This window comes from Sciurus carolinensis, chromosome 4 (genome assembly GCF_902686445.1).
Source record: "Sciurus carolinensis chromosome 4, mSciCar1.2, whole genome shotgun sequence".
In the NCBI taxonomy this organism is placed as follows: domain Eukaryota; kingdom Metazoa; phylum Chordata; class Mammalia; order Rodentia; family Sciuridae; genus Sciurus; species Sciurus carolinensis.
Genome location: NC_062216.1, coordinates 165,881,680 through 165,890,830, shown reverse-complemented (window position 1 = coordinate 165,890,830; position 9,151 = coordinate 165,881,680).

Here is a 9,151-nt window from a genome sequence, read left to right as displayed (position 1 = left end):
GGGTGACGGAGCTCCCACTCATAACAGACTGACAGTAATAGTAAATTGTCCACGCCAGGAGGCTGAGGTAGAGAATAAAAGGCTCAGGATCCTTTTCATGATAGTCCAACAGACGAGACAACATTAAACAAGCAGGGAGCCAGGCACGGTGGTACCACCTGTGATCCCAGCAGCGTGGGAGGCTGAGGCAGGAGGACCACAAGTCTGAGCTCAGCCTCAGCAACTTAGCAAGGTCCTAAGCAAGACCCTGTCTCTAAATAAAAGTATTAAAAAGGACGGGGATGTGGCTCAGCGGCTGGTGCCCCTGGCCTCAATGCTGATACCCAAAAGAAAAGAAAAGGCGGCGGCGGCAGCAGAAGTCCTCAGGGCAAGGAAGTGAGGGCACCGGGGGAGGCGGGGGGTCGCACAACCGCATGCCTCTCTATCCCTCTCCCGCCCACAGTCCCACGGCCCTGGGTGTCAGGAGGTCTTTCAGGACACTTTTTCCATCTCTGAAGACGCATCTCAGCAGCAGGATCGTCCAGGTGGCTGTGATCCTGGATCCTGTTTAGAGCACAGTCAGTTGAAGCCCTAACGTCTCCACTACAACCACCAAGGGCCACTTGGGAAGGAATGGGACTCCTGGTCATTCCTAAGAGCTTTCTCTTGGCACTTCTGGTAAAAGAAAGAAACACCAACATCAAAACTTTCAAAAGAGCCGGGCACGGTGGCACACACCTATAATCCCAGCGGCTTGGGAGGCGGAGGCAGGAGGGTCATGAGTTCAAAGCCAGCCTCAGCAACTTAGCAGGGCCCTAAGCAACTGAGTGAGACCCCACCTCAAAATAAAAATGAAAAGTAGGTCTGGGGATGTGGCTCAGTGGGTAAAGCACCCCTTGGCTCAATCCCCAGTACCAAAAAAAAACCTTTCAAAATGGTGTTAATAACCTAAAAACATTTTGGGGTCAATAATGGAATATCCTTTAAAGGAGTATTACATCACCAACACTCACAATGGACAGCATAGAGAGGATATTATTTTGTTGGGGGGAAAACATGGACATTGGTGTCCATGAACCAAAAACTGGTTCAGAAGAGTTAGATTCTGAGTGTGTGACATTTACAAATATCTTATCACACTTAATTTTGATTTCATTTCCATAAATGCACAAGGCACACAAATTGTCTTATCTAAATAAACCAAACATGAACTCATTCAAAAAGCATAAAATCAAAATTATAAATGATGTTGTTTCCTAATGCAATAATTAACAACTTTATTATTCAGCGTTCAGTAAGAAAAACAGAAGCCACGTAACATGTTTTCAATGAGAAAACTCGATACAGGGAACTTGCTCTTCAGGTATCAGAGAACCAGGAGGCACGGGCTGCCGAGACCGCTCAGAGACAACAGCGCCAAGGGCCGGGGCCGAAGGGCGTCGCTGGAACCCCTCAGGACCTGAGTGTTTGGAGAGGGTCTTGAGTGGCGGGGAGCCAGACCTGGGGCGCCGGGGCATCTCCGGGCTGCGTTGGCACCTCCTGAAGGCTGGGACGAGCCTGGCTCTGAGGGTTCAGGGGTCAACAGCCACTCTTGACAGGGGACAGGGCAGGAAGCACAGGGAGACGCAGGTCCCTCTGCCTGCCCACCCACCTCCTGAACCTAACAGAACCGGCAGGCAAAGGTGAGGTTCAGCACAACACAGAGCATGGAGCGGTGACCTGGAGGAGAGGGACAACAGCTTGGTGACCACATGGCGGTGTTTTCCTTCATTAATAATGTAGGAGATAATGGCGCAGTTTCTATTTTCTCCCTCCCTTCCTTCTTTCTCTTCCAAGAGACGGGGTCCCACTGTGTCGCCCAGGCTGGCCTTCAACTCCTGGGCTCCCATGATCCTCTTGCCTTAGCCTCCTGAGGAGCTGGAACTACAGACGCTTGCCACTGTCCAGTTTGTGAAATTTATATCTGAAGACCCTTTAGGTCCTGTTATGCTATTAATATGGCTACTGTTAGCAGAGGCAAGATTCCAGTGGCTTATACAAGATGTAAATACAGTTGTCCAGCACGCATCAGTCTAGGCACGAGCGTCCAGAGAGGGCATGCTGGACCACAGTGTCAGAGACTCAGATCTCTAACTTTCTGCTCCACCACTTTCGACACAGGGCTTACACCTTGTGGCCCAAAGTAGTCGCCCCAATTCCAGCCAGGGAAAAGGGGTGCCGTGCTTTACTCTCTGGAAGCAGAGGCTGACCAGCTATGGCTCCCGGGCCAATCTGCCCTTCCTTCTGTGTTGGCAGTTTCAGGGGCGTGTCACCGCTGTTCATTCCCACGTTGCTTACTTCTGCTCTACGAGAGCAGACTGAGCAGAGACAGCAGAGACTGCATGACTACCTGGCCTTTGTAGGAAAGGTTTGCTGACCTTTCTCTTTTTTTTCAGTTCCAGGGATTGAACCCAGGGATGCTCTACCACTGAGCTACATCTCCAGCCCTTTTTATATTTTAAGACAGGGTCTTGCTAAGAGGCTGAGTGTGGCCTCAAACTTGTGATCCTCCTGCCTCAGCCTCCTGAGTCACTGGGGTTACAGGTGTGCCACCACAACTGGTCCTGACCCCTCCCTTAAAGAAACAGCTTGGAAGTTGACAAACTGATGTCCACTGCACAACTTAGTTACACAGCCAACCGAAACTGCAAAGGCGGCTGGGAAAGTCTTTACTGAATGGCCTGGGCTCAGTTAACAACACTATCACTCTGGGAGACGACAGTCTCCACCACACAATCTTTCCATGAAGTTCTGGCCCTGCCCCTCCTCTCTCCTGACCTCCCCACTGCCTGAATCACTGCCAATCGCTGTAGTTTCTGTATTGTTTCCTACAAATGTCCAGCATTTCCAGCTAAGCATGGTATCCATGCCCCATGCCTTCCTTGCTAGCTGTGTTCTGGGTGTGTTCAGAGTGTGTGTGGCCACAGAAGCCAAAGGCAGATGGGGCCACCGCTCCTGGGCCACCCCTGATGGATCCAGTTAATCCCACTTAGCCAGAAGCTGGTTTAGAAGTGACCGAGTCATTCAGTCCATCCATGGAAAGGAAGAGAAGGTTCAGAAAAATTTGTCCAGCTTGATTTTAAGAAGACGGGATAATGTAGGTGAGGAAATCCACTCTGATTGGGGGGACCTGATAGGAGAATCTCATGCTTGTGCCTGCAAAATCCATCTTGAGACCATGGGTTGAGAGAACGCCAAAAAAAATCACAGGAAGGGTGACCTGGAGTCTCAGCATTACTGAACGCTGGACTGACTGCCCTGAAACCACCTACTTTAGACTTTTTTTTTTTTTTTTTTTGGTACCAGGGATCGAACCCAGGAGCGCTTAACCACTGAGCCACATCCCCAGCCCTTTATTTTACTAGAGACAGGGTCTCGCTGAGTTGCTTAGGGCCTCACTAAGTTGCTGAGGCTGGCTTTGAACTTGCAATCCTCCTGCCTCAGCCTCCCAAATAACTGGGATTACTGGGCATAATAACTGGGCATGTGGCGCTGCGCCTGGCTTCCTGCAGACTTCCCAATCTGTAAGATGATAAACCCTCAGATTTACAGCACTCTTGGTCAGGTATTCCGTTACCGAGAGTCAAGGCATCCTTTGGAAACTTCCTTCAGTAAGTGCTTACCGTGTGCTAAGTGCTTACCATATGCCACATATTTGTGCATATTTAGTGTTCACAACTGTGTAAGGTTTACATTTTATATTCATTCTACACACTTAAGAAACAGAGGTTTAGCTGGGCAAGTGCCTGTAACCCAGACGCTTGGGAGGCAGAGGCAGGAAGATCACAAGTTTGAAGGCCAATGTAGCGAGACCCTGTACCAAAACACAAAATAAAAAGGTCCGTGGCTCGGAGGAAGGGCAGCCCTCCTGGGCCCAACCCCAGGAGGAAGAGAAGCAGGAGGAGAGGAAAAGAAACGAGGATTAGAAAAGCTGAATAACCCACCCAAGGATCTTCAGCCAAAAGCACGGCAGAGAGAAGATCTTTACCAACCACAGTGGCGAAGTGTTTTCACAGCCCCAACCCAGAGCCTGCCTTTTTGAAAAGGGGCCTGCCAGGCACAGTGGCCCACGCCTGTCATCCCGGTGGCTCAGGAGGCTGAGGCAGGAGGGTCTCGAGTTCAAAGCCAGCCTCAGCAACTTAGAAAGACCCTGACTCAAAAAATAAAAAAGGGCTGGGATGTGGCTCAGTGGTTACGTGCCCCTGGGCTCAATCCCTGGTACAGAAAATAAAAAATAAAAAAGGGGCCGGCATTCCAAGCACCCAGTGGAGAGGCTGGCTTCAACCTGGTCCCTGCTGGGGAGGCTGAGGACGGTGCTAAACAAAGAAAAACTGCTACTTATCCAAAAATCAAACCTACTCATCAAGTTAGAAGAAAGAAACAACTTTGTGCTTTGAGAGCGTTGCGAGTATCAGGAGACCAGGGAGATCACGTACCTGTAGGTGAACAGAAGGTAACTGAGGAGAGGAAACTTCCCAACTTGTTACCTTCTCCACAAAGAACAACTCTGCATAAGATAGACGACAGGTGGGCAGGTAGGTAGATAAGAAAATCACCTAAAGGCTAATGGAGAGTAGCAAGTAGGCAGAACCTAGGAGAGGGTGCCTTCCTCTAAAAGAAAGTCACACGAAAGGAACTGTAAGGTGTTTGGCCAACATCACCCAAATCACTGACTGACACCTGGGCTACCATTGTGGGCAGACCCCAGGCAGGCGAGTGAAGGCTGAGGGGACAGACAGGGTGCAGCCCTACATGTCACAAAGGAGGCTCGTTCAGCCAAGTTCACTATCCACTAAACAAAAAATCAACACTCTCTGACAATGTCCAAGACACAATCCAAAATTATTAGACAAAAAAAACTCAGCGCACACTCAAGAGAAAGGTAAGTGACAGACTGATGTGGACTTGGCCTCGACGCTGGGTGCAGCAGAGGTTTAAAATCAGCTAGGTTCTAACATATGCTCAAGGACACAAAGGAAAATCTCATCATGAGTGAATAAATAGAAAATCTCGGTAAGGAAATAGAAACTATTAAAAAGAACCAAATGGAAATTCTAAAAATGAAAAAAATGCAATATCTGAAATTTAAAATTCACTAGATGGGCTTAAGAGCACACTGGAGATGACAGAAGAAAATTCCAATGAATTTAAAGATAAATCAGTAAGAATTATCCAATCTGAAGAACTCAGGTTAAAAGAAGTAGGAAATGGAAACGCCTCAGTGATCTGTGGGCCCTATTCATTGGGGTTTTTGTTTGTTTTGTTTTGTTTTGTTACCAGGGAGTAAACTCAGGGTGGGCTCAACCACTGAGCCACATCCCCAGCCCTTTATATATTCGTATTGATTTTTATTTTGAGACAGGTCTCGCTAAGCAGCTTAGGGCCCAAAGCTGCTGAGGCTGACTTTGAAATTGCAATCCTCCTGCCTGGGCCTCCCAACTCACCTGGGTTACAGGTGTGCATCATCGTGCCCAGCCCTGCGGGACAATATTAAAAAGTCTAATATGTGTCTAACTGGAGGACAAAGGGTGATGAAACAGAAAAATATTTCTCGAGAAAATAACACCTAAGTCTTCCCGAGTTTGGTTAAAATACATAAACTCACATTCAAGAATCTCAGTGAGCTCACACACAAGGACGCTGATGAGTAGAGTTTACACAACACACAATATGGCCCAGAGACTGAGGGACAGCAGAAGCTGGAAGGTCGCTCCTGACTTCCTGAAGAGGCCACGAGACCAAGGAAGCTCACTCCCAACCTTCTCCCGCAGAGACCCAGACGTGCCCCTTGCGGTCCTTGCGTGTGTACGATGTTAACTCAAATAGACTATGGAAAGTTGAGGGGTTTTTTTATGATACACCTTTTCGTTTTTTATTTGGAGACAGGGTCTAAGTTGCCCAGGCTGACCTTGAACTTGTGGTCCTCCTGCCTCAGCCTCCTAAATCACTGGAATTTCAGGTGTGCACCACAGTGCCTGGCTTAAGGATGTATATTGCAATCCCTAGAGTAAAAACGCAGAGGTGAAGCTAAAAATCTCAAGAGATGAATATGAATTCTAAAAACCATATTCAGTTTACCCAAAAAAATTTGGAAAGAAAGAACAAAAAGCATATGAAACAAATAGAAAACAATACCATAGTAGAGTAAATCCAGATGTGTCAGTAATTGTGCTGATGACACATGAATGAAACACTTCAAGTAAAAGGAACAGAGTGGCCCGGGGTGGGGCTCAGTGGTGGAGCCCTTGTCCAGCCTGCACCTGGCCCTAGGCTGATCCTCTGCCACTGCAAAAAATAAAACAATAAATAAGTCAGAGACAGACTGTCCAAATGTGTGAAAAAGCAAGACTGAACGTGAAGCTGTGTGTAAGAGAAGACCTTCATATATGAAGACACAGGTAGGCTGATAGTAAAGGCCTGAGAACCATAGATCCAACAGGCAGTGACCACAGAAGCCAGGGTACATCAGATACAGCTGCACTTGGGAGGCTGAGGCAGAAGATCACAAGGTCAAGGCCAGCCTCAGCACCTTAGTGAGGCCCTAAACAACATTGCAATACTCTGTCTCAAAGGAAAAAATTTTAAAAAGGACTCGGGATATAGTTCAGTGGTAAAGCACCCCTGGGTTCAATCCCCAGAACCTAAATAAATAAACAAATATCAGATAAAATGAACTTCAAGCCAAAGAGTAGAGCTAGAGAAGAGGGAGGTTTTATGACGGCGACAGGGCCGATGCATCAGGAAGACACAGAACCCTACGTGGAGAAACGGATAAAGGGCTTAAGGAGAGGAAGCAAAAGTGACAGACTTCAAGCAGAAGTGGGCAAGGGCACAACCACAGTAGATCCTCGCATCCCTCTCTCAGCAACTGATAGGCCAACTAGGCAGAAAACCAGTAGAGGTCTCAGAGGGCGAGCCTCCCCTGTACCGAGTCCCTGGGCCCAGCTGGAGCCAGGGCACACCACCAGCGCTGTGGGACAGAGGGCACTTCAACCATGCACAGTGCCCTGAAATACCCTGCGCTGGGCCATCAGGCAAGGCCAGTCAACGCCAAGAGGGCCCCTCAGGGCAGTCACACGAGCCCTTTCTGGGCCTCATCCCCCTTCGTCCTTCACAGTGTGATGGCAAAACCAGAGCTGGCAGTGAAGCAAAATCACAAAAACATTACGGTGAGGGGCCAATGCCTGGGGAGCCTCAGCTCCGCTCCCTCGCTCAGCCTTTCTCCAGGAAGCCTAATGAGCGCGCGTCCCCACCTTCCACGTGGTCTGACTCCTCCCTCCCGAAATGTAACAGACTCTGTGAAAAGAGCCCTTTCTTCGTCTCTGTTCTGTGAGCAGCTTTATGTTAGAGACCCTGCACAGGCTGTCAGCCGCATAAATTAGGAATTTAAATTAAAAAAATAAAAAAAAAAAGGAAAAGGCCCTGATGATAGGCTGGGTCTAAGGTGACGTCAAATAACCTATAAATATTGTGAAAAACTGTGGATCGGGGCTCAGTTTGGAGTTTTTGTTCTCCTCCGGGCCCACCGGCGTGAAATAAAGTTCTCCTCCTCTCCGGGTGCTGCTTGCTGCTGCTTCACCAGCCTGTTTCCCACAACAGTAACCCTAGGACACTGGCATTAGCTGGAAGCTACAAGCACTTTATTCACTGGACTTCACTGTGGCTTCTGCCAATGACCTTTGAGCAAAATATCAAATTTAAACATCAGATATCCCCAGACCTAGCCCCACTGCACCTTTGCAGATCAGTCAGCAAAACACAGGACTGGTGGTGGGACCTGGATGTAGCCTTCCCCTGCCCGGGGTGAGCCGCTGCACCTGTCAGTGCGCTCTGTAACCAGATCACAGGCCCCCACCCCGCAGGAAACCCAGCCTACACAGGTTACATCACCCTGCTAGTGAGCGGCAGAGCCAAGATTCCCATGCAGGGCCATCTCCAAAGACCACGTGTTCAGCACCTGGGTTCCAACACTCCCGAAGCCCTGCTTCCACACGAGGTCTTGAACTGGTACCCTGAGGAGTAGCCTGCAAGACCTCACACTCGGAGGACCTTGCAGTTCAGTGAGCCTGACCTGATGTGCAGACCGCGTGAGGAGACCTGCACCCCGAGGGTGGGACCCGGAACAGCCTGGTGCCCCACCTGCAGGGGTCCAGCCAGGGTGGGCAAGGAGGGCGGCAGCCTTCCGCTCCGTCACAGCTGCGGCATTCAAGGGGAAGTTGTGCAATAGCTGGAAACATGATAGAACAGGAATCACAGTCGAATATGCAACCAGTTTCCTGGCTCGTGAAACTTAAATCACAATTCTAATTGTTCTGCAACAGCATAGAAATATCACAAGATTCCCATCGCATGGAGGTGAAAACGAAGGTCCTCCGGGACACTGGAGGAGCGCCCACCACCTTCTCTGCACTTTTTCTCGGGTTGCCTCCCTCCAGCTGAGGCACCCTCACCCGGATGACTGAGCTGGAATTGTCCTGCGCCCGGTCCAGCCCGGCAGTACCCAGGGAGCTCGGTCCAGCCTCCCATGGAGGCGGCCGGAGAACCACACCGCCATCGTGTGGCGCCTCTGCTTCCTGCCGCTGCCCGCCACAGCACTCCCGCGTTTGAGCCTCAAAACTTGTCTTCCAGTGGTTACATGGCTGGCTGGTTGGCGGGGCTGGGAGCCCAGGCAGCAGTCTAGAGCCAAGACCGATCTTTCCGGAAGCAGCTTTAAGATTATGCCTTCTACACTGGGTGACCTGGACAAGCTACTGGACTTCAATGTGCCTCAGCTCCTCACCTGAGGCTGCTCTAACCCGGGTTAGGATTCAGTGATCTCATACCTGTGGCGTGCCTAGAACGGTGCCAGGTCAGTGTATCAGGAGCTTCCAAACCCACGGTGAGAATGCTGTGCACCACGACCTGAGTTACGCAGACACACAGACCTAACGGCTGCCAGCGTTTCACCAAGCAGAACGTAAATCACAGCACACCCGTATTTTCACCTCTGTTCTGTTTGTTTGTTTCACAGCTGATCACAACCCACTCAACTGATTTCACAGACCCACTGATGGCTCCTGTCTCGACATCTGGAAAACACTGTGACAAGCTTGCTGCAGGCTGCCAGCCCCAGCTCCCCTCTGGCTGTTTCATA